Source organism: Oncorhynchus keta, unplaced genomic scaffold (assembly GCF_023373465.1).
Source record: "Oncorhynchus keta strain PuntledgeMale-10-30-2019 unplaced genomic scaffold, Oket_V2 Un_contig_2129_pilon_pilon, whole genome shotgun sequence".
Taxonomy (NCBI): domain Eukaryota; kingdom Metazoa; phylum Chordata; class Actinopteri; order Salmoniformes; family Salmonidae; genus Oncorhynchus; species Oncorhynchus keta.
Window position 1 is genome coordinate 41,539 of NW_026282394.1, and position 23,627 is coordinate 65,165.

Below are 23,627 nucleotides of genomic sequence, written 5' to 3' on the forward strand. Positions count from 1 at the left end.
GTCAAATATAGTAATGATGGTAATGATGTTAATGATGGTAAAAGATGGTAATGATGGTAAAAGATGGTAATGATGGTAATTTTACATTTACATTTAAGTCATTTAGCAGACGCTCTTATCCAGAGCGATGGTAATGATGGTAAAAGATGGTAATGATGGTAATGATGGTACAATATGGTAATGATGGTAAAAGATGGTAATGATGGTAATGATGGTAATGATGGTAAAATATGGTAATGATGGTACAATATGGTAATGATGGTACAATATGGTAATGATGGCAATATGGTAATGATGGTAAAATATGGTAATGATGGTAAAAGATAGTGATGATGGTAATGATGGTAATGATGGTAAAAGATAGTAATGATGGTAATGATGGTAATGATGGTAATGATGGTAAAAGATAGTAATGATGGTAAAAGATAGTAATGATGGTAATGATGTTAATGATGGTAAAAGATGGTAATGATGGTAAAATATGGTAATGATGGTAAAAGATGGTAATGATGGTAAAAGATAGTGATGATGGTAATGATGGTAATGGTGGTAAAAGATGGTAATGATGGTAAAATATGGTAATGATGGTAAAAGATGGTAATGGTGGTAAGGATGGTAAAAGATGGTAATGATGGTAATGATGGTAAAAGATGGTAATGATGGTAAAAGATGGTAATGATGGTAAAAGATGGTAATGATGGTAATGATGGTAAAAGATGGTAATGATGGTAAAAGATGGTAATGATGGTAAAATATGGTAAAGATGGTAACGATGGTAAAATATGGTAATGATGGTAAAAGATGGTAATGTTGGTAAAAGATGGTAATGATGGTAACGATGGTAAAAGATGGTAATGATGGTAAAAGATGGTAATGATGGTAAAATATGGTAATCATGGTAAAAGATGGTAATGATGGTAAAATATGGTAATGATGGTAAAAGATGGTAATGATGGTAAAATATGGTAATCATGGTAAAATATGGTAATGATGGTAAAATATGGTAATGATGGTAATGATGGTAAAAGATGGTAATGATGGTAAAAGATGGTAATGATGGTAAAAGATGGTAATGATGGTAAAAGATGGTAATGATGGTAAAATATGGTAATCATGGTAAAAGATGGTAATGATGGTAAAATATGGTAATGATGGTAAAATATGGTAATGATGGTAAAATATGGTAATCATGGTAAAAGATGGTAATGATGGTAAAATATGGTAATGATGGTAATGATGGTAAAAGATGGTAATGATGGTAAAAGATGGTAGACATATCAGGCAGTCTGGCAGACATATCAGTGTGGATGACGGATCACCACCTCAAGCTGAACCTCGGCAAGACGGAGCTGCTCTTCCTCCCGGGGAAGGACTGCCCGTTCCATGATCTCGCCATCACGGTTGACAACTCCATTGTGTCCTCCTCCCAGAGCGCTAAGAACCTTGGCGTGATCCTGGACAACACCCTGTCGTTCTCAACTAACATCAAGGCGGTGGCCCGTTCCTGTAGGTTCATGCTCTACAACATCCGCAGAGTACGACCCTGCCTCACACAGGAAGCGGCGCAGGTCCTAATCCGGGCACTTGTCATCTCCCGTCTGGATTACTGCAACTCGCTGTTGGCTGGGCTCCCTGCCTGTGCCATTAAACCCCTACAACTCATCCAGAACGCCGCAGCCCGTCTGGTGTTCAACCTTGCCAAGTTCTCTCACGTCACCCCGCTCCTCCGCTCTCTCCACTGGCTTCCAGTTGAAGCTCGCATCCGCTACAAGACCATGGTGCTTGCCTACGGAGCTGTGAGGGGAACGGCACCTCAGTACCTCCAGGCTCTGATCAGGCCCTACACCCAAACAAGGGCACTGCGTTCATCCACCTCTGGCCTGCTCGCCTCCCTACCACTGAGGAAGTACAGTTCCCGCTCAGCCCAGTCAAAACTGTTCGCTGCTCTGGCCCCCAATGGTGGAACAAACTCCCTCACGACGCCAGGACAGCGGAGTCAATCACCACCTTCCGGAGACACCTGAAACCCCACCTCTTTAAGGAATACCTAGGATAGGATAAAGTAATCCTTCTCACCCCCCCTTAAAAGATTTAGATGCACTATTGTAAAGTGGCTGTTCCACTGGATGTCATAAGGTGAATGCACCAATTTGTAAGTCGCTCTGGATAAGAGCGTCTGCTAAATGACTTAAATGTAATGTAAAATGTAATGATGGTAAAAGATGGTAATGATGGTAAAAGATGGTAATGTGACATAGAAGACCATCACGGGCAGCATTTGGTCCTTTATTAACGCACACATTCATCACCCCTCCCTGCTCCGGTATAAGATAAGATAACAATGTGGGTCGACACACAAGTTAACTTCTCTGTCTTAGTACATACATTTCACACTTATGTCAATGTTCCTATTTAATACAATTAATATGTATTTTACTTATTGACGTTATGGATGAACGCGTTTGTTTGTTCTGTTCCTCTCTCTCTCCATCTCTGTAGCTTCCGGGTTTGCTGGATAAGGACCCGAGCAAAGGGAATTGGGCTGACTTTGTAGTGCCTGTCCCAAATTAATGTAAATGTGCATAGTAAAAGACACTGTCAGTCGTGATGTAATTTTGTGACTGTTATGTTGTGATATTGTTTCATAAACATGTTGCAATGTATATACTTTACTATGTTTAGTTAAATGGAAAATGTAGGTTTGACGGGGTAATTGCTTAATTAATTGGTGTTAATTGTTCTGAGGGGAGGGGCTAGCCCTACAAAAGGAGCCTCTCTTTCAGTTCCTGGAGAGGCCATTTTGGATTGAGCTGTGATTGGGGCAGCATTGTGTGCAGCTGTCCCATACGGTATGTGTTAGATGGCAGTACTGTGAATGGGGCAGCATTGTGTTTAGCTGTCCCATAAGGTATATGTTAGATGGCAGTACTGTGGATGGGGCAGCATTGTGTTTAGCTGTCCCATAAGGTATATGTTAGATGGCAGTACTGTGGATGGGGCAGCATTGTGTTCAGCTGTCCCATAAGGTATATGTTTGATGGCAGTACTGTGGATGGGGCAGCATTGTGTTCAGCTGTCCCATAAGGTATATGTTTGATGGCAGTACTGTGGATGGGGCAGCATTGTGTTTAGCTGTCCCATAAGGTATATGTTAGATGGCAGTACTGTGGATGGGGCAGCATTGTGTTTAGCTGTCCCATACGGTATGTGTTAGATGGCAGTACTGTGGATGGGGCAGCATTGTGTTCAGCTGTCCCATACGGTATGTGTTAGATGGCAGTACTGTGGATGGGGCAGCATTGTGTTTAGCTGGCCTATAAGGTATATGTTTAATGGCAGTACTGTGGATGGGGCAGCATTGTGTTTAGCTGTCCCATAAGGTATATGTTTGATGGCAGTACTGTGAATGGGGCAGCATTGTGTTCAGCTGTCCCATAAGGTGTATGTTAGATGGCAGTACTGTGGATGGGGCAGCATTGTGTTCAGCTGTCCCATAAGGTATATGTTTAATGGCAGTACTGTGGATGGGGCAGCATTGTGTTTAGCTGTCCCATAAGGTGTATGTTTGATGGCAGTACTGTGGATGGGGCAGCATTGTGTTTAGCTATCACATAAGGTATATGTTAGATGGCAGTACTGTGGATGGGGCAGCATTGTGTTTAGCTGTCCCATAAGGTGTATGTTTGATGGCAGTACTGTGGATGGGGCAGCATTGTGTTTAGCTGGCCCATAAGGTATATGTTTGATGGCAGTACTGTTGATGGGGCAGCATTGTGTTTAGCTGTCCCATACGGTATATGTTTGATGGCAGTACTGTGGATGGGGCAGCATTGTGTTCAGCTGTCCCATACGGTATATGTTAGATGGCAGTACTGTGGATGGGGCAGCATTGTGTTCAGCTGTCCCATACGGTATATGTTAGATGGCAGTACTGTGGATGGGGCAGCATTGTGTTTAGCTGTCCCATAAGGTATATGTTAGATGGCAGTACTGTGGATGGGGCAGCATTGTGTTTAGCTGTCCCATAAGGTATATGTTTAATGGCAGTACTGTGGATGGGGCAGCATTGTGTTCAGCTGTCCCATAAGGTATATGTTAGATGGCAGTACTGTGGATGGGGCAGCATTGTGTTTAGCTGGCCCATAAGGTATATGTTTGATGGCAGTACTGTGAATGGGGCAGCATTGTGTTTAGCTGTCCCATAAGGTATATGTTTGATGGCAGTACTGTGGATGGGGCAGCATTGTGTTTAGCTGGCCCATAAGGTATACGTTTGATGGCAGTACTGTGGATGGGGCAGCATTGTGTTTAGCTGTCCCATAAGGTATATGTTTGATGGCAGTACTGTGGATGGGGCAGCATTGTGTTTAGCTGTCCCATAAGGTATATGTTAGATGGCAGTACTGTGGATGGGGCAGCATTGTGTTTAGCTGGCCCATAAGGTATATGTTTGATGGCAGTACTGTGGATGGGGCAGCATTGTGTTTAGCTGTCCCATACGGTATATGTTTAATGGCAGTACTGTTGATGGGGCAGCATTGTGTTTAGCTGGCCCATAAGGTGTATGTTAGATGGCAGTACTGTGGATGGGGCAGCATTGTGTTTAGCTGGTCCATAAGGTATATGTTTAATGGCAGTACTGTGAATGGGGCAGCATTGTGTTTAGCTATCACATAAGGTATATGTTTGATGGCAGTACTGTGGATGGGGCAGCATTGTGTTTAGCTGGCCCATAAGGTATATGTTTGATGGCAGTACTGTGGATGGGGCAGCATTGTGTTTAGCTGTCCCATAAGGTATATGTTTGATGGCAGTACTGTGGATGGGGCAGCATTGTGTTTAGCTGTCCCATAAGGTATATGTTTGATGGCAGTACTGTGGATGGGGCAGCATTGTGTTCAGCTGTCCCATAAGGTATATGTTTGATGGCAGTACTGTGGATGGGGCAGCATTGTGTTTAGCTGGCCCATAAGGTATATGTTTAATGGCAGTACTGTGGATGGGGCAGCATTGTGTTTAGCTGTCCCATAAGGTATATGTTTGATGGCAGTACTGTGGATGGGGCAGCATTGTGTTTAGCTGTCCCATAAGGTATATGTTTGATGGCAGTACTGTGGATGGGGCAGCATTGTGTTCAGCTGTCCCATAAGGTATATGTTTGATGGCAGTACTGTGGATGGGGCAGCATTGTGTTTAGCTGGCCCATAAGGTATATGTTAGATGGCAGTACTGTTGATGGGGCAGCATTGTGTTTAGCTGTCCCATAAGGTATATGTTAGATGGCAGTACTGTGGATGGGGCAGCATTGTGTTTAGCTGTCCCATAAGGTATATGTTAGATGGCAGTACTGTGGATGGGGCAGCATTGTGTTCAGCTGTCCCATAAGGTATATGTTTAATGGCAGTACTGTGGATGGGGCAGCATTGTGTTTAGCTGTCCCATAAGGTATATGTTAGATGGCAGTACTGTGGATGGGGCAGCATTGTGTTTAGCTGGCCCATAAGGTATATGTTTAATGGCAGTACTGTGGATGGGGCAGCATTGTGTTCAGCTGTCCCATAAGGTATATGTTTAATGGCAGTACTGTGGATGGGGCAGCATTGTGTTTAGCTGGCCCATAAGGTATATGTTTAATGGCAGTACTGTGAATGGGGCAGCATTGTGTTTAGCTGGCCCATAAGGTATATGTTTAATGGCAGTACTGTTGTTTTTGTTCAGGAATCACTTTGTAAATAAACACCCTGAAGCAGAGAAGAACATTTGTTTAGCCTTCTGGCCTACTCTACGTGATAGAGGTTAGGTTTTCCAGTTTAGCCTTCTGGCCTACCTTCTGGCCTACTCTACGTGATAGAGGTTAGGTTTTCCAGTTTAGCCTTCTGGCCTACTCTACGTGATAGAGGTTATGTTTTCCAGTTTAGCCTTCTGGCCTACTCTACGTGATAGAGGTTAGGTTATCCAGTTTAGCCTTCTGGCCTACTCTACGTGATAGAGGTTAGGTTTTCCAGTTTAGCCTTCTGGCCTACTCTACGTGACAAATGGCAAGATGCAGTAGATGGTATAGAGTACAGTATATACACATGAGAAGAGTAATGTAGGGTTTGTAAACATTATATAAAGTGGCTTTGTTTAAAGTGGCTGGTGATACATTTATTACATACATTTTTCCATTACTAAAGTGGCTGGAGTTGAGTCAGTATGTTGGTAGCAGTCACTCAATGTTATTGGTGGCTGTTAAACAGTCTGATGGCCTTGAGATAGAAGCTGTTTTTCAGTCTCTCGGTCCCAGCTTTGATGCACCTGTACTGACCTCGCCTTCTGGATGATAGCGGGGTGAACAGGCAGTGGCTCGGGTGGTTGTTGACATTGATGATCTTTATGGCCTTCCTGTGACATCGGGTGGTGTAGGTGTCCTGGAGGGCAGGTAGTTTGCCCCGGTGATGCGTTGTGCAGACCTCACTACCCTCTGGAGAGCCTTACGGTTATGGGCGGAGCAGTTGCCGTACCAGGTGGTGATACAGCCCGACAGGATGCTCTCGATTGTGCATCTGTAGAAGTTTGAGTGCTTTTGGTGACAAGCCGTATTTCTTCAGCCTCCTGAGGTTGAAAAGGCACTGTTGTGCCTTCTTCGCCATGCTGTCTGAGTGGGTGGACCATTTCAGTTTGTCTGTGATGTGTATGCAGAGGAACTTAAAACTTTCCACCTCCTCCACTACTGTCCCATCGATGTGGATTCGGGGTGCTCCTCTGCTGTTTCCCGAAGTCCACAATCACCTCCTTTGTTTTGTTGACATTGAGTGTGAGGTTATTTTCCTGACACCACACTCTGAGGGCCCTCACCTCCTCCCTGTAGGCCGTCTCGTCGTTGTTGGTAATCAAGCCTACCACTGTAGTGTCGTCCGCAAACTTGATGATTGAGTTGGAGGCGTGCATGTCTACGCAGTCGTGGGTGAACAGGGAGTACAGGAGAGGGCAAGAAGCCCAAACAGATATGATATTACACTAAAACTTAACTAAAACTTAATAAATCAAATCTTGCTTACATTTGTATACAATCATACAGTATACAGTCTGTCTATTATGCAATGGGAATACTTGAGAACAGATTTATTACATTAAAGTCAATTGCAGCTGAATTACTGATATTTTTTACGGTCTTATGTTTTTTGAAACTTCTAATAATAATAAATAAATAATAATAATAATAAATTAATAATAAATAAATAAATAAATAATAATAATAATAATAATAATAAATAAATAATAAACAATAATAATAATAATAAATAAATACATACTAATAATAAATAAATAATAATAATAAATACATCATAATAAATAAATATTAATAATAATAATAAATACAAATAGTATTTGGCTCAGAACGAGGGCCAGATAAACGGGAGATAAAACCACCAACGGTCAAAACTTGTCGTGCCTCCGGTTGGCGAACTTTTTAATACCTTTATGTTACAGTTTAGACGAGATCCATTTAATATTTGTATTTCTTTCATTTTATTTAACCTTGATTTTACAATTCTCATTTATAATGACGATCTACCAATGACGATCTAAACAAATAAAATATAAATCTAGGACAAAACACGCATCATGTCAAGAGAGACAACACAACGCTACATAAAGAGAGACCTAATACAACCACATAGAAAGGCAGCAACACATGACAACAACATGGTAGCAACACAACATGGTAGCAACACAACATGGTGGCAACACAACATGGTGGCAACACAACATGGTAGCAACACAACATGGTAGCAACACAACATGGTAGCAACACAACATGGTGGCAACACAACATGGTGGCAACACAACATGGTGGCAACACAACATGGTAGCAACACAACATGGTAGCAACACAACATGGTAGCAACACAACATGGTAGCAACACAACATGGTGGCAACATTATTGGGCACAAACAACACAAGGTCAAGAAGTTAAAGACAACGATACAACACGCAAAGCAGCCACAACTGTCAGTAAGAGTGTCCGTGATTCTTTGAATGAAGAGATTGAGGTAAAACTGTCCCGTTTGAGTGATTGTTGCAGCTCGTTCCAGTCGCTAGCTGCAGCGAACTGAAAGAGGAGTGACACAGGGATTTGTGTGCTTCGGGGACCTTTAACAGAATGTGACTGGCAGAACGGTTGTTGTATGTGGAGGATGAGGGCTCCAGTAGATATCTCAGATAGAGGGGAGTGAGGCCTAAGAGGGTTTTATAAATGAGCATCAACCACTGGGTCTTGCGACAGGTACACAGAGATGACCAGTTTACAGAGGAGTACAGAGTGCAGTGATGTCTCCTATAAGGAGCATTTGTGGCAAATCTGATGACCGAATGGTAAAGAGCATCTAGCCGCTCGAGAGCACCCTTACCTGTCGATCTATAAATTACGTCTCCGTAATCTAGCCTGGGTAGGATGGTCATCTGAGTCAGGGTTAGTTTGGCAGCTGGGGTGAAGAGGAGCGATTACGATAGAGGAAACCAAGTCTAGATTTAACTTTAGCCTGCAGATTTGATATGTACTGAGAGAAGGACAGTGTCCCGTCTAGCCATATTCCCAAGTACTTGTATGAGGTGACTACCTCAGGCTCTGAACCCTCAGAGGTAGTAATCACACCTGTGGGGAGAGGGGCATTCTCCTTACCAAACCACATGACCTTTGTTTTGGAGGTGTTCAGAACAAGGTTAAGGGCAGAGAAAGCTTGTTGGACACTAAGAAAGTTTTGTTGTAGAGCATTTGACACAAATTCCGGGAGGGGCAGGCTGATTATAAGACTGTATCAACTGCATATAAATGGATGAGAGAGCTTCCTACTGCATGAGCTATGTTGTGGATGTAAATTGAGAAGAGCGTGGGGCCTAGGGCCTAGGATTGAGACTTGTGACACTCCTTGGTGCCATGCAGTGGCTGAGACAGCAGATTGTCTGACTTTATATACACTGCACTCTTTGAGAGAGAGGTAGTTAGCAAACCAGGCCAAAGCCCCTCAGAGACACCAATACTCCTTAGGCGGCCCACAAGAATGGTCTACCGTATCAAAAGCTTTGGCCAAGTCAATAAAAATAGCAGCACGACATTGCTTAGAATGAAGGGAAATGGTGACATCATTCAGGACTTTTTAAGGTTGCAGTGACACATCCATAATCTGAGCGGAAACCAGATTGCAGACCAGAGAGAATACTACAGACATCAAGAAACCAGATTAAATACCAGAGAATACTACAGACACCAAGAAACCAGATTAAATACCAGAGAGAATACTACAGACACCAAGAAACCAGATTAAATACCAGAGAGAATACTACAGACATCAAGAAACCAGATTAAATACCAGAGAGAATACTACAGACATCAAGAAACCAGATTAAATACCAGAGAGAATACTACAGACGTCAAGAAACCAGATTAAATACCAGAGAGAATACTACAGACATCAAGAAACCAGATTAAATACCAGAGAGAATACTACAGACATCAAGAAACCAGATTAAATACCAGAGAGAATACTACAGACACCAAGAAACCAGATTAAATACCAGAGAGAATACTACAGACATCAAGAAACCAGTCAGTTGATTATTGATAAGTTTTCTCAACACTTTTGATAAACAGGGTAAATAGATAAATAGAAATAGGCCTATAACAGTTCTGATCCTCCCCTCTAAATAAAGGATGAGCTTCCAAGCAATGGGAACCTCCCCAGAGAGAAGAGACAGGTTAAAAGGTCAGATATAGGCCTGACTGTAATAGGAGCAGCAATCTTAAAGAAGAAAGGGTGGAAACAAGATGTGTTTTGGGGGTGAAGTTTAAGGAGCTCCTTTAGCACCTCGGACTCAGTGACCGTCTGCAGGGAGAAACTTTGTAGCAGCGCAGGGGAAAAGAGGGAGAAGCATCGGGGATAGTCACATTAGAAGGGGTGGGAGATGAGGAAATGTTGGATGGGCAAGGAGGCATGACTGAGTCAAATAGGAATCCTGACTTAACGAAGTGGTGATTAAAGAGCTCAGCCATGTGCTTCTTCTCAGTAACAACCACATCATTCACTTTAATAAGGGACATGGTCAGCTGTGAGCAGGAGAGTTTACTCTCCAGGTCTTTAAATCATTTTCCAGAACTTCTTGGGGTTAGACTCAAGAGGGAGAACTGCTCTTTAAAGTAACTAACTTTCATATCCGGATAGCCTGAGTGCACTTATTTCTGAACGAGAGCCAGTCAGCCTGAGTTATTTCTGAGCGAGAGCCAGTCAGCATGAGTATGCGGGTGCCGAGCCTTTCGCCAAATGCAGTTCTTGAGGAGGAGTAACTCCGCCAGATCACGGTCGATCCAGGGAGTGTTTGTTAACAATACCACTGAAAATATGAAAAAAGAAGTGAAACTCTAAAATGAGAGGATAATACAAACTACTAACCGACTATCGTGATGGCTATCATTACCCTAACCCGACTATCATGCTGGCTATCATTACCCCTAACCTGACTATCATGCTGGCTATCATTACCCCTAACCTGACTATCATGCTGGCTATCATTACCCCTAACCTGACTATCATGCTGGCTATCATTACCCCTAACCTGACTATCATGCTGGCTATCATTACCCCCGACTATCATGCTGGCTATCATTACCCCTAACCCGACTATCATGCTGGCTATCATTACCCCTAACCCGACTATGATGCTGGCTATCATTACCCCCTAATCTGACTATCATGCTGGCTATCATTACCCCTAACCCGACTATCATGCTGGCTATCATTACCCCCGACTATCATGCTGGCTATCATTACCCTAACCTGACTATCATGCTGGCTATCATTACCCCTAACCTGACTATCATCAAGTCGCTTTGGATAAGCGTCTGCTAAAATGGCATATATTATTATTATTATTATTACCCCTAACCTGACTATCATGCTGGCTATCATTACCCCGACTATCATGCTGGCTATCATTACCCCGACTATAATGCTGGCTATCATTACCCCCGACTATCATGCTGGCTATCATTACCCCTAACCCGACTATCATGCTGGCTATCATTACCCCTAACCTGACTATCATGCTGGCTATCATTACCCCCGACTATCATGCTGGCTATCATTACCCCGACTATCATGCTGGCTATCATTACCCCTAACCCGACTATCATGCTGGCTATCATTACCCCTAACCCGACTATCATGCTGGCTATCATTACCCCTAACCTGACTATCATGCTGGCTATCATTACCCCTAACCTGACTATCATGCTGGCTATCATTACCCCCGACTATCATGCTGGCTATCATTACCCCTAACCCGACTATCATGCTGGCTATCATTACCCCTAACCTGACTATCATGCTGGCTATCATTACCCCCGACTATCATGCTGGCTATCATTACCCCTAACCCGACTATCATGCTGGCTATCATTACCCCTAACCTGACTATCATGCTGGCTATCATTACCCCTAACCCGACTATCATGCTGGCTATCATTACCCCCGACTATCATGCTGGCTATCATTACCCCTAACCTGACTATCATGCTGGCTATCATTACCCCTAACCCGACTATCATGCTGGCTATCATTACCCCCGACTATCATGCTGGCTATCATTACCCCTAACCCGACTATCATGATGGCTATCATTACCCCTAACCTGACTATCATGCTGGCTATCATTACCCCTAACCTGACTATCATGCTGGCTATCATTACCCCTAACCCGACTATCATGCTGGCTATCATTACCCCTGACTATCATGCTGGCTATCATTACCCCTAACCTGACTATCATGCTGGCTATCATTACCCCTAACCCGACTATCATGCTGGCTATCATTACCCCGACTATCATGCTGGCTATCATTACCCCCTAACCTGACTATCATGCTGGCTATCATTACCCCTAACCCGACTATCATGCTGGCTATCATTACCCCTAACCCGACTATCATGCTGGCTATCATTACCCCTAACCTGACTATCATGCTGGCTATCATTACCCCTAACCTGACTATCATGCTGGCTATCATTACCCCTAACCCGACTATCATGCTGGCTATCATTACCCCTAACCCGACTATCATGCTGGCTATCATTACCCCCGACTATCATGCTGGCTATCATTACCCCGACTACCATGCTGGCTATCATTACCCCGACTATCATGCTGGCTATCATTACCCCCGACTATCATGCTGGCTATCATTACCCCTAACCCGACTATCATGCTGGCTATCATTACCCCTAACCCGACTATCATGATGGCTATCATTACCCTAACCTGACTATCATGCTGGCTATCATTACCCCCTAACCTGACTATCATGCTGGCTATCATTACCCCTAACCCGACTATCATGCTGGCTATCATTACCCCTGACTATCATGCTGGCTATCATTACCCCTAACCTGACTATCATGCTGGCTATCATTACCCCTAACCCGACTATCATGCTGGCTATCATTACCCCGACTATCATGCTGGCTATCATTACCCCTAACCCGACTATCATGCTGGCTATCATTACCCCTAACCCGACTATCGTGCTGGCTATCTTTACCCCTAACCAGACTATCGTGCTGGCTATCATTACCCCTAACCAGACTATCGTGCTGGCTATCATTACCCCTAACCCGACTATCATGCTGGCTATCATTACCCCTAACCCGACTATCATGCTGGCTATCATTAACCCTAACCTGACTATCATGCTGGCTATCATTAACCCTAACCTGACTATCATGCTGGCTATCATTAACCCTAACCTGACTATCATGCTGGCTATCATTAACCCTAACCTGACTATCATGCTGGCTATCATTAACCCTAACCTGACTATCATGCTGGCTATCATTAACCCTAACCTGACTATCATGCTGGCTATCATTAACCCTGACTATCATGCTGGCTATCATTAACCCTGACTATCATGCTGGCTATCATTACCCCTGACTATCATGCTGGCTATCATTACCCTAACCCGACTATCATGCTGGCTATCATTACCCCTAACCCGACTATCATGCTGGCTATCATTACCCCTAACCCGACTATCATGCTGGCTATCATTACCCCTAACCCGACTATCATGCTGGCTATCATTACCCCTAACCCGACTATCATGCTGGCTATCATTACCCCTAACCCGACTATCATGCTGGCTATCATTACCCCTAACCCGACTATCATGCTGGCTATCATTACCCCTAACCCGACTATCATGCTGGCTATCATTACCCCTAACCCGACTATCATGCTGGCTATCATTACCCCTAACCCGACTATCATGCTGGCTATCTTTACCCCTAACCCGACTATCATGCTAGCTATCTTTACCCCTAACCCGACTATCATGCTGGCTATCATTACCCCTAACCCGACTATCATGCTGGCTATCATTAAACCTAACCCGACTATCATGCTGGCTATCTTTACCCCCGACAATCATGCTGGCTATCATTACCCCTAACCCGACTATCATGCTGGCTATCTTTACCCCTGACTATCATGCTGGCTATCATTACCCCTAACCCAACTATCATGCTGGATATCTTTACCCCCGACAATCATGCTGGCTATCATTACCCCTAATCCGAATATCATTTTCTAATATCATTACCCCTAGCTCGACTATCATGCTGGCTATCATTACCCCTAACTCTACTATCATGCTGGCTATCATTACCTAACCCTACTATCATGCTGGCTATCATTAACCCTAACCCGGCTATCATGCTGGCTATCATTACACATAACCCGACTATCATGCTGGCTATCATTACCCCTAACCCGACTATCATGATGGCTATCATTACACCTAACCCGACTATCATGCTGGCTATCATTACCCCCCGACTATCATGCTGGCTATCATTAACCTAACCTGACTATCATGCTGGCTATCATTAACCCTAACCTGACTATCATGCTGGCTATCATTAACCCTAACCTGACTATCATGCTGGCTATCATTAACCCTAACCTGACTATCATGCTGGCTATCATTAACCCTAACCTGACTATCATGCTGGCGATCATTACCCTGACTATCATGCTGGCTATCATTAACCCTAACCTGACTATCATGCTGGCTATCATTAACCCTAACCCTACTATCATGATGGCTATCATTACCCCTAACCCTACTATCATGCTGGCTATCATTACCCCTAACCCTACTATCATGCTGGCTATCATTACCCCTAACCCGACTATCATGCTGGTTATCATTACCCCTAACCCGACTATCATGCTGGTTATCATTACCCCCTAACCCGACTATCATGCTGGCTATCATTACCCCTAACCCGACTATCATGCTGGCTATCATTACCCCTAACCCGACTATCATGCTGGCTATCATTACCCCTAACCCGACTATCATGCTGGCTATCTTTACCCCTGACTATCATGCTGGCTATCATTACCCCTAACCCAACTATCATGCTGGATATCTTTACCCCCGACAATCATGCTGGCTATCATTACCCCTAATCCGAATATCATTTTCTAATATCATTACCCCTAGCTCGACTATCATGCTGGCTATCATTACCCCTAACCCTACTATCATGCTGGCTATCATTACCCCTAACCCTACTATCATGCTGGCTATCATTAACCCTAACCCGACTATCATGCTGGCTATCATTACACCTAACCCGACTATCATGCTGGCTATCATTACCCCTAACCCGACTATCATGATGGCTATCATTACCCCTAACCCGACTATCATGCTGGCTATCATTACCCCTGACTATCATGCTGGCTATCATTACCCCTGACTATCATGCTGGATATCATTAACCCTGACTATCATGCTGGCTATCATTAACCCTAACCTGACTATCATGCTGGCTATCATTAACCCTAACCTGACTATCATGCTGGCTATCATTAACCCTAACCTGACTATCATGCTGGCGATCATTACCCCTAACCCTACTATCATGGTGGCTATCATTACCCCTAACCCTACTATCATGCTGGCTATCATTACCCCTAACCCTACTATCATGCTGGCTATCATTACCCCTAACCCTACTATCATGCTGGCTATCATTACCCCTAACCCTACTATCATGCTGGCTATCATTACCCCTAACCCTACTATCATGCTGGCTATCATTACCCCTAACCCGACTATCATGCTGGCTATCATTACCCCTAACCCGACTATCATGCTGGCTATCATTACCCCTAACCCGACTATCATGCTGGCTATCATTACCCCTAACCCGACTATCATGCTGGCTATCATTACCCCTAACCCGACTATCATGCTGGCTATCATTACCCCTAACCCGACTATCATGCTGGCTATCATTACCCCTAACCCGACTATCATGCTGGCTATCATTACCCCTAACCCGACTATCATGCTGGCTATCATTACCCCTAACCCGACTATCATGTTGGCTATCTTTACCCCTAACCCGACTATCATGCTGGCTATCTTTACCCCTAACCCGACTATCATGCTGGCTATCATTACACCTAACCCGACTATCATGCTGGCTATCATTACCCCTAACCCGACTATCATGCTGGCTATCTTTACCCCCGACAATCATGCTGGCTATCATTACCCCTAACCCAACTATCATGCTGGCTATCTTTACCCCTGACTATCATGCTGGCTATCATTACCCCTAACCCAACTATCATGCTGGATATCTTTACCCCCGACAATCATGCTGGCTATCATTACCCCTAATCCGAATATCATTTTCTAATATCATTACCCCTAGCTCGACTATCATGCTGGCTATCATTACCCCTAACCCTACTATCATGCTGGCTATCATTAACCCTAACCCGACTATCATGCTGGCTATCATTACACCTAACCCGACTATCATGCTGGCTATCATTACACCTAACCTGACTATTGTGCTGGCTATCATTACACCTAACCCTACTATCATGCTGGATATGGGAAGCAGGTAGCCTAGTGGTTAGAGTGTTGGACCAGTAACCAGCAGGTAGCCTAGTGGTTAGAGCGCTGGACTAGTAACCAGCAGGTAGCCTAGTGGTTAGAGCGTTGGACTAGTAACCAGCAGGTAGCCTAGTGGTTAGAGTGTTGGACGAGTAACCAGCAGGTAGCACAGTGGTTAGCGCGTTGGAATAGTAACCAGGAGGTAGCCTAGTGGTTAGAGCGTTGGACTAGTAACTAGCAGGTAGCCTAGTGGTTAGAGCGTTGGACTAGTAACCAGCAGGTAGCCTAGTGGTTAGAGCGTTGGACTAGCAACCAGCAGGTGGCCTAGTTGTTAGAGCGTTGGACCAGTAACCAGCAGGTAGCCTAGTGGTTAGAGCGTTGGGCCAGTAACCAGCAGGTAGCCTAGTGGTTAGAGCATTGGACTAGTAACCAGCAGGTTGCCTAGTGGTTAGAGCGTTGGACTAGTAACCAGCAGGTAGCCTAGTGGTTAGAGCGTTGGAATAGTAACCAGCAGGTAGCCTAGTGGTTAGAGCGTTGGACTAGTAACCAACAGGTAGCCTAGTGGTTAGAGCGTTGGACTAGTAACCAGCAGGTAGCCTAGTGGTTAGAGCGTTGGACTAGTAACCAGCAGGTAGCCTAGTGGTTAGAGCGTTGGACTAGTAATCAGCAGGTAGCCTAGTGGTCAGAGCATTGGGCCATTAACCAGCAGGTAGCCTAGTGGTCAGAGCATTGGGCCAGTAACCAGCAGGTAGCCTAGTGGTTAGAGCGTTGGACTAGTAACCAGCAGGTAGCCTAGTGGTTAGAGCGTTGGACTAGTAACCAGCAGGTAGCCTAGTGGTTAGAGCGTTGGACTAGTAACCAGCAGGTAGGCTAGTGGTTAGAGCGTTGGGCCAGTAACCAGCAGGTAGTCTAGTGGTTACAGCGTTGGACTAGTAACCAGCAGGTAGCCTAGTGGTTAGAGCGTTGGAATAGTAACCAGCAGGTAGCCTAGTGGTTAGAGCACTGGACTAGTAACCAGCAGGTAGCCTAGTGGTTAGAGCGTTGGACTAGTAATCAGCAGGTAGCCTAGTGGTCAGAGCATTGGGCCAGTAACCAGCAGGTAGCCTAGTGGTCAGAGCATTGGGCCAGTAACCAGCAGGTAGCCTAGTGGTTAGAGCGTTGGGCCAGTAACCAGCAGGTAGCCTAGTGGTTAGAGCGTTGGACTAGTAACCAGCAGTTAGCCTAGTGGTTAGAGCACTGGACTAGTAACCAGCAGGTAGCCTAGTGGTTAGAGCGTTGGAATAGTAACCAGCAGGTAGCCTAGTGGTTAGAGCATTGGACCAGTAACCAGCAGGTAGCCTAGTGGTTAGAGCATTGGACCAGTAACCAGCAGGTAGCCTAGTGGTTAGAGCATTGGACCAGTAACCAGCAGGTAGCCTAGTGGTCAGAGCATTGGGCCAGTAACCAGCAGGTAGCCTAGTGGTTAGAGCGTTGGGCCAGTAACCAGCAGGTAGCCTAGTGGTTAGAGCGTTGGACTAGTAACCAGCAGTTAGCCTAGTGGTTAGAGCACTGGACTAGTAACCAGCAGGTAGCCTAGTGGTTAGAGCGTTGGAATAGTAACCAGCAGGTAGCCTAGTGGTCAGAGCATTGGGCCAGTAACCAGCAGGTAGCCTAGTGGTTAGAGCGTTGGACTAGTAACCAGCAGGTAGCCTAGTGGTTAGAGCGTTGGACTAGTAACCAGCAGGTAGCCTAGTGGTTAGAGCGTTGGACTAGTAACCAGCAGGTAGGCTAGTGGTTAGAGCGTTGGGCCAGTAACCAGCAGGTAGCCTAGTGGTTACAGCGTTGGACTAGTAACCAGCAGGTAGCCTAGTGGTTAGAGCGTTGGAATAGTAACCAGCAGGTAGCCTAGTGGTTAGAGCACTGGACTAGTAACCAGCAGGTAGCCTAGTGGTTAGAGCGTTGGACTAGTAATCAGCAGGTAGCCTAGTGGTCAGAGCATTGGGCCAGTAACCAGCAGGTAGCCTAGTGGTCAGAGCATTGGGCCAGTAACCAGCAGGTAGCCTAGTGGTTAGAGCGTTGGGCCAGTAACCAGCAGGTAGCCTAGTGGTTAGAGCGTTGGACTAGTAACCAGCAGTTAGCCTAGTGGTTAGAGCACTGGACTAGTAACCAGCAGGTAGCCTAGTGGTTAGAGCGTTGGAATAGTAACCAGCAGGTAGCCTAGTGGTTAGAGCATTGGACCAGTAACCAGCAGGTAGCCTAGTGGTTAGAGTGTTGGACCAGTAACTGAAAGGTTGCAAGATCAAATCCCGAGCTGACAAGGTACAAATCTGTCGTTCTGCCCCTGAACCCACTGTTCCTAGTCATTGAAAATAAGAGTTTGTTCTTGAAACTGACTTGCCTAGTTTAATTAAAGTAAAAATAGATATATAATTTATAACACATACAGAAAGCCTTAATGATGTAAACACAAATGTATTAACACTTAGGGAATTACCATCAATGTTAATTAAATACATTTCCTTAAAACAATAAGTCCAGCAATGTAATTATATATAACATTACACAGGGCTGTGAATAGTGTAGCTGGTCCCTTACCTCTCTTATATAGAACATTACACAGGGCTGTGAATAGTGTAGCTGGTCCCTTACCTCTCTTATATAGAACATTACACAGGGCTGTGAATAGTGTAGCTGGTCCCTTACCTCTCTTATATAGAACATTACACAGGGCTGTGAATAGTGTAGCTGGTCCCTGAGCTGGTCCCTTACCTCTCTTATATAGAACATTACACAGGGCTGTGAATAGTGTAGCTGGTCCCTGAGCTGGTCCCTTACCTCTCTTATATAGAACATTACACAGGGCTGTGAATAGTGTAGCTGGTCCCTGAGCTGGTCCCTTACCTCTCTTATATAGAACATTACACAGGGCTGTGAATAGTGTAGCTGGTCCCTTACCTCTCTTATATAGAACATTACACAGGGCTGTGAATAGTGCAGCTGGTCCCTTACCTCTCTTATATAGAACATTACACAGGGCTGTGAATAGTGTATCTGGTCCCTTACCTCTCTTATATAGAACATTACACAGGGCTGTGAATAGTGCAGCTGGTCCCTTACCTCTCTTATATAGAACATTACACAGGGCTGTGAATAGTGTAGCTGGTCTCTTACCTCTCTTATATAGAACATTACACAGGGCTGTGAATAGTGTAGCTGGTCTCTTACCTCTCTTATATAGAACATTACACAGGGCTGTGAATAGTGTAGCTGGTCCCTTACCTCTCTTATATAGAACATTACACAGGGCTGTGAATAGTGTAGCTGGTCCCTTACCTCTCTTATATAGAACATTACACAGGGCTGTGAATAGTGTATCTGGTCCCTTACCTCTCTTATATAGAACATTACACAGGGCTGTGAATAGTGTAGCTGGTCCCTTACCTCTCTTATATAGAACATTACACAGGGCTGTGAATAGTGTAGCTGGTCCCTGAGCTGGTCCCTTACCTCTCTTATATAGAACATTACACATAACCCTATACCTGCCATGATGCTGGCTATCAGTAACCTATGGTAACCACTGTTGTTCTGGGATTGATTTGCACTTTTCGCACTAAAATACCTTCATCTCTAGGAGACAGAACGTGTCTTCTTCCTGGCTGCTTGGTCCCATGGTGTTTATACTTGTGTATTATTGTTTGTACAGATGAACATGGTACCTTCAGGCGTTTGGAAATTGCTCCCAAGGATGAACCAGACTTGTGGAGAGGTCTTGGCTGATTTCTTTTGATTTTCCCATGATGTCAAGCAAAGACACACTGAGTTTGAAGGTAGGTCTTGAAATACATCCACAGGTACACCTCCAATTGACTCAAATTATGTCAATTAGCCAGTCAGAAGCTTCTAAAGCCATGACATCATTTTCTGGACTATTCCAATGTGTTTAAAGGCACAGTCAACTTAGTGTATGTAAACTTCTGACCCACTGGAATTGTGCTACAGTTAATTATAAGTTAAATAATCTGTCTGTAAATAATTTTTTGAAAAATTACTGGTGTCATGCACAAAGTAGATGTCCTAACCGACTTGCCAAAACTATAGTTTGTTTACAAGAAATGTGTGGAGTGGTTGAAAAACTAGTTTTAATGACTCCAATGTGACATGATCTGTTACCAGATCTCAGTATACAGTGGGGCAAAAAAGTATTTAGTCAGCCACCAATTGTGCAAGTTCTCCCACTTAAAAAGATGAGAGGCCTGTAATTTTGTGGTTGAAAAACGAGTTTTGATGACTTCAGCCTAAGTGTATGTAAACTTCCGACTTCAACTCTATCTTAATTCAAATCCTACTTCGATTTGTGTGTATATGTTGTATAATTAGTTAAATATTACTGCACTGTCAGAACTAGAAGCACGTGCATTTCGCTACACTCCCATTAACATCTGCTAACCATGTGTATGTGATCAATAACATTTTATTAGATTGATTTGTGTGGCTTACCAAATCATGTCCAATCAACTTAATATACTACAGGTGGACACCAATCAAGTTGTAGAAACATCAAGGAAGCTCAATGGAAACAGGAAGCTCAATGGAAACAGGAAGCTCAATGGAAACAGGAAGCTCAATGGAAACAGGAAGCTCAATGGAAAGAGGATGGCCAATGGAAACAGGATGCTCAATGGAAAGAGGATGGCCAATGGAAAGAGGATGGCCAATGGAAACAGGAAGCACCTGAGCTCATTATCATGTTGCATAGCAAAGGATCTGAATATATGTAAATGTGATATTTCAGTTATTCAATTATTCATAAATGTAAATAAGGTATTTTGATTGTTTATAAATGAGGGAAAAAATGTAAACCTGTTTCTCTTTGTCATTCTGAAGTATTGTTTGTAGATTGAGGATTTGTGTGTATTTAATACATTTTAGAATAAGGGGAAAGTTCTGACTACTTTCCAAAAGTACTATATATAATATACCATTTAGCAGACGCCTTCATCCAAAGCGAGTTTGTAACGGTTCTCTTTAGGTGAAGTAGAGTCAGACCAAAATGTGGCGTGGCTATTTGCGATCCATGTTTAAAGAAACAAAGTAAACACGAATCAAATACAAAAACAATAAACGTACCACGAAAACCAAAACAGCCTAATACTGGTGCAAAGTAACACAGAGACGGTAACAAGGACCATCACCCACTAAACCCAACAGCCTAATACTGGTGCAAAGTAACACAGAGACGGTAACAAGGACCATCACCCACTAAACCAAACAGCCTCATACTGGTGCAAAGTAACACAGAGACAGTAACAAGGACAATCACCCACTAAACCAAACAGCCTAATACTGGTGCAAAGTAACACAGAGACAGTAACAAGGACAATCACCCACTAAACCCAACAGCCTAATACTGGTGCAAAGTAACACAGAGACAGTAACAAGGACAATCACCCACTAAACCCAACAGCCTAATACTGGTGCAAAGTAACACAGAGACAGTAACAAGGACAATCACCCACTAAACCCAACAGCCTAATACTGGTGCAAAGTAACACAGAGACAGTAACAAGGACAATCACCCACTAAACCCAACAGCCTAATACTGGTGCAAAGTAACACAGAGACAGTAACAAGGACAATCACCCACTAAACCCAACAGCCTAATACTGGTGCAAAGTAACACAGAGACAGTAACAAGGACAATCACCCACTAAACCCAACAGCCTAATACTGGTGCAAAGTAACACAGCGACAGTAACAAGGACAATCACCCACTAAACCCAACAGCCTAATACTGGTGCAAAGTGAGACAGTAACAAGGACATCAAGACACTAAGGACAATCACCCACCAAACACACAAAGAATATGGCTGCCTAAATATGGTTCCCAATCAGAGACAACGATAAACACCTGCCTCTGATTTGAGAACCACTTCAGACAGCCATAGACTTTGCTAGAACACCCCACTAAGCTACAATCCCACTACATACACACCACATACAAAAACCCATGTCACACCCTGGCCTGACCAAATAAATGAAGATAAACACAAAATACTTCGACCAGGGCGTGACAGAGTTATGATATACCATTTAGCAGACGCCTTCATCCAAAGCGAGTTATAATATACCATTTAGCAGACGCCTTCATCCAAAGCGAGTTATAATATACCATTTAGCAGACGCCTTCATCCAAAGCGAGTTATAATATACCATTTAGCAGACGCCTTCATCCAAAGCGAGTTATAATATACCATTTAGCAGACGCCTTCATCCAAAGCGAGTTATGATATACCATTTAGCAGACGCCTTCATCCAAAGCGAGTTATAATATACCATTTAGCAGACGCCTTCATCCAAAGCGAGTTATAATATACCATTTAGCAGACGCCTTCATCCAAAGCGAGTTATAATATACCATTTAGCAGACGCCTTCATCCAAAGCGAGTTATAATATACCATTTAGCCTTCATCATACATTCCACGGAGTCCCATAACTCTAATCCACTATCTTGCCACAGCACACGTCATACCCTACCGATTTATTTCCTGTTTAGTTCCTGTTCAGTTCCATGGACAGTTTATCTGAAAGTGAGATAGTCGCCAATAATTCACCCTGAAACCCAAATCAAGAGCACTGCGTGTTTTTTTTGGTTTGTTCTACCTGTTAATTAATTGCACCAGGTGTCCCAGGTCGAAATCAGTCCTTGATTAAAGGGGAGGAATAAAAATCCGAACTGGCTTTGAGGTCCAGATTTTTAATTTGCCTTCCATAGCCCTACGCTTTAATTTAGATCTGAGAGAATTGGATAGGTTTAAGTAAAATTGCCTTCTGATAGGCTGGGTTGAGTTTTTGGCCACTTTACCATTTTACGTACCCCCAACCAATCCTGTCAGTTTTACAGGAGGAGGAGCTGGGGGTTGATTTGAGATTCAGGGCCACTCACTCACTCACTCACTTCCGCCCAATCCAATTCCACTTCCTGTATAAAGCAGGATGTCCATTAGGGAGCACATGGTCCAATTGATTCTGATGATGACCTTTAAAATATATTCACTAACATTCTTCTATTAATTAATGTGTGTAGTTAAGATTTCCTTCGTAACAGAACAGATGTTTTATATTGTCGCAGTTGGTCACCCCTTTGCAGCTACAACAGCCTCCACTCTTCTGGGAAGGCTTTCCACTAGATGTTGGAACATTGCTGCTATAACAGCCTCCACTCTTCTGGGAAGGCTTTCCACTAGATGTTGGAACATTGCTGCTATAACAGCCTCCACTCTTCTGGGAAGGCTTTCCACTAGATGTTGGAACATTGCTGCTATAACAGCCTCCACTCTTCTGGGAAGGCTTTCCACTAGATGTTGGAACATTGCTGCTATAACAGCCTCCACTCTTCTGGGAAGGCTTTCCACTAGATGTTGGAACATTGCTGCTATAACAGCCTCCACTCTTCTGGGAAGGCTTTCCACTAGATGTTGGAACATTGCTGCTATAACAGCCTCCACTCTTCTGGGAAGGCTTTCCACTAGATGTTGGAACATTGCTGCTATAACAGCCTCCACTCTTCTGGGAAGGCTTTCCACTAGATGTTGGAACATTGCTGCTATAACAGCCTCAACTCTTCTGGGAAGGCTTTCCACTAGATGTTGGAACATTGCTGCTATAACAGCCTCCACTCTTCTGGGAAG

The 23,627-nt window shown here is 43.9% G+C and overlaps 2 long non-coding RNA genes across 3 annotated transcripts; one reads left to right on the forward strand and one right to left on the reverse strand.

Annotated features, from left to right (window-relative positions):
• Nucleotides 1–2,797: 2,797 nt before the first annotated feature.
• On the forward strand, nucleotides 2,798–20,777 carry LOC127920991 (uncharacterized). The gene is made up of 3 exons (XR_008108012.1): nucleotides 2,798–2,849; nucleotides 19,642–19,765; nucleotides 20,469–20,777. It is a non-coding gene; the product is annotated as an uncharacterized LOC127920991 (long non-coding RNA).
• LOC127920992 (uncharacterized) lies at nucleotides 18,507–19,448 on the reverse strand. 2 transcript variants are annotated; one of them, XR_008108014.1, is made up of 3 exons: nucleotides 19,323–19,448; nucleotides 19,107–19,268; nucleotides 18,507–18,890 (listed from the first exon to the last, which is right to left on the reverse strand). It is a non-coding gene; the product is annotated as an uncharacterized LOC127920992 (long non-coding RNA). The 2 variants fall into 2 exon arrangements; XR_008108013.1 differs by having other exon boundaries at nucleotides 19,053–19,268.
• Nucleotides 20,778–23,627: the final 2,850 nt, after the last annotated feature.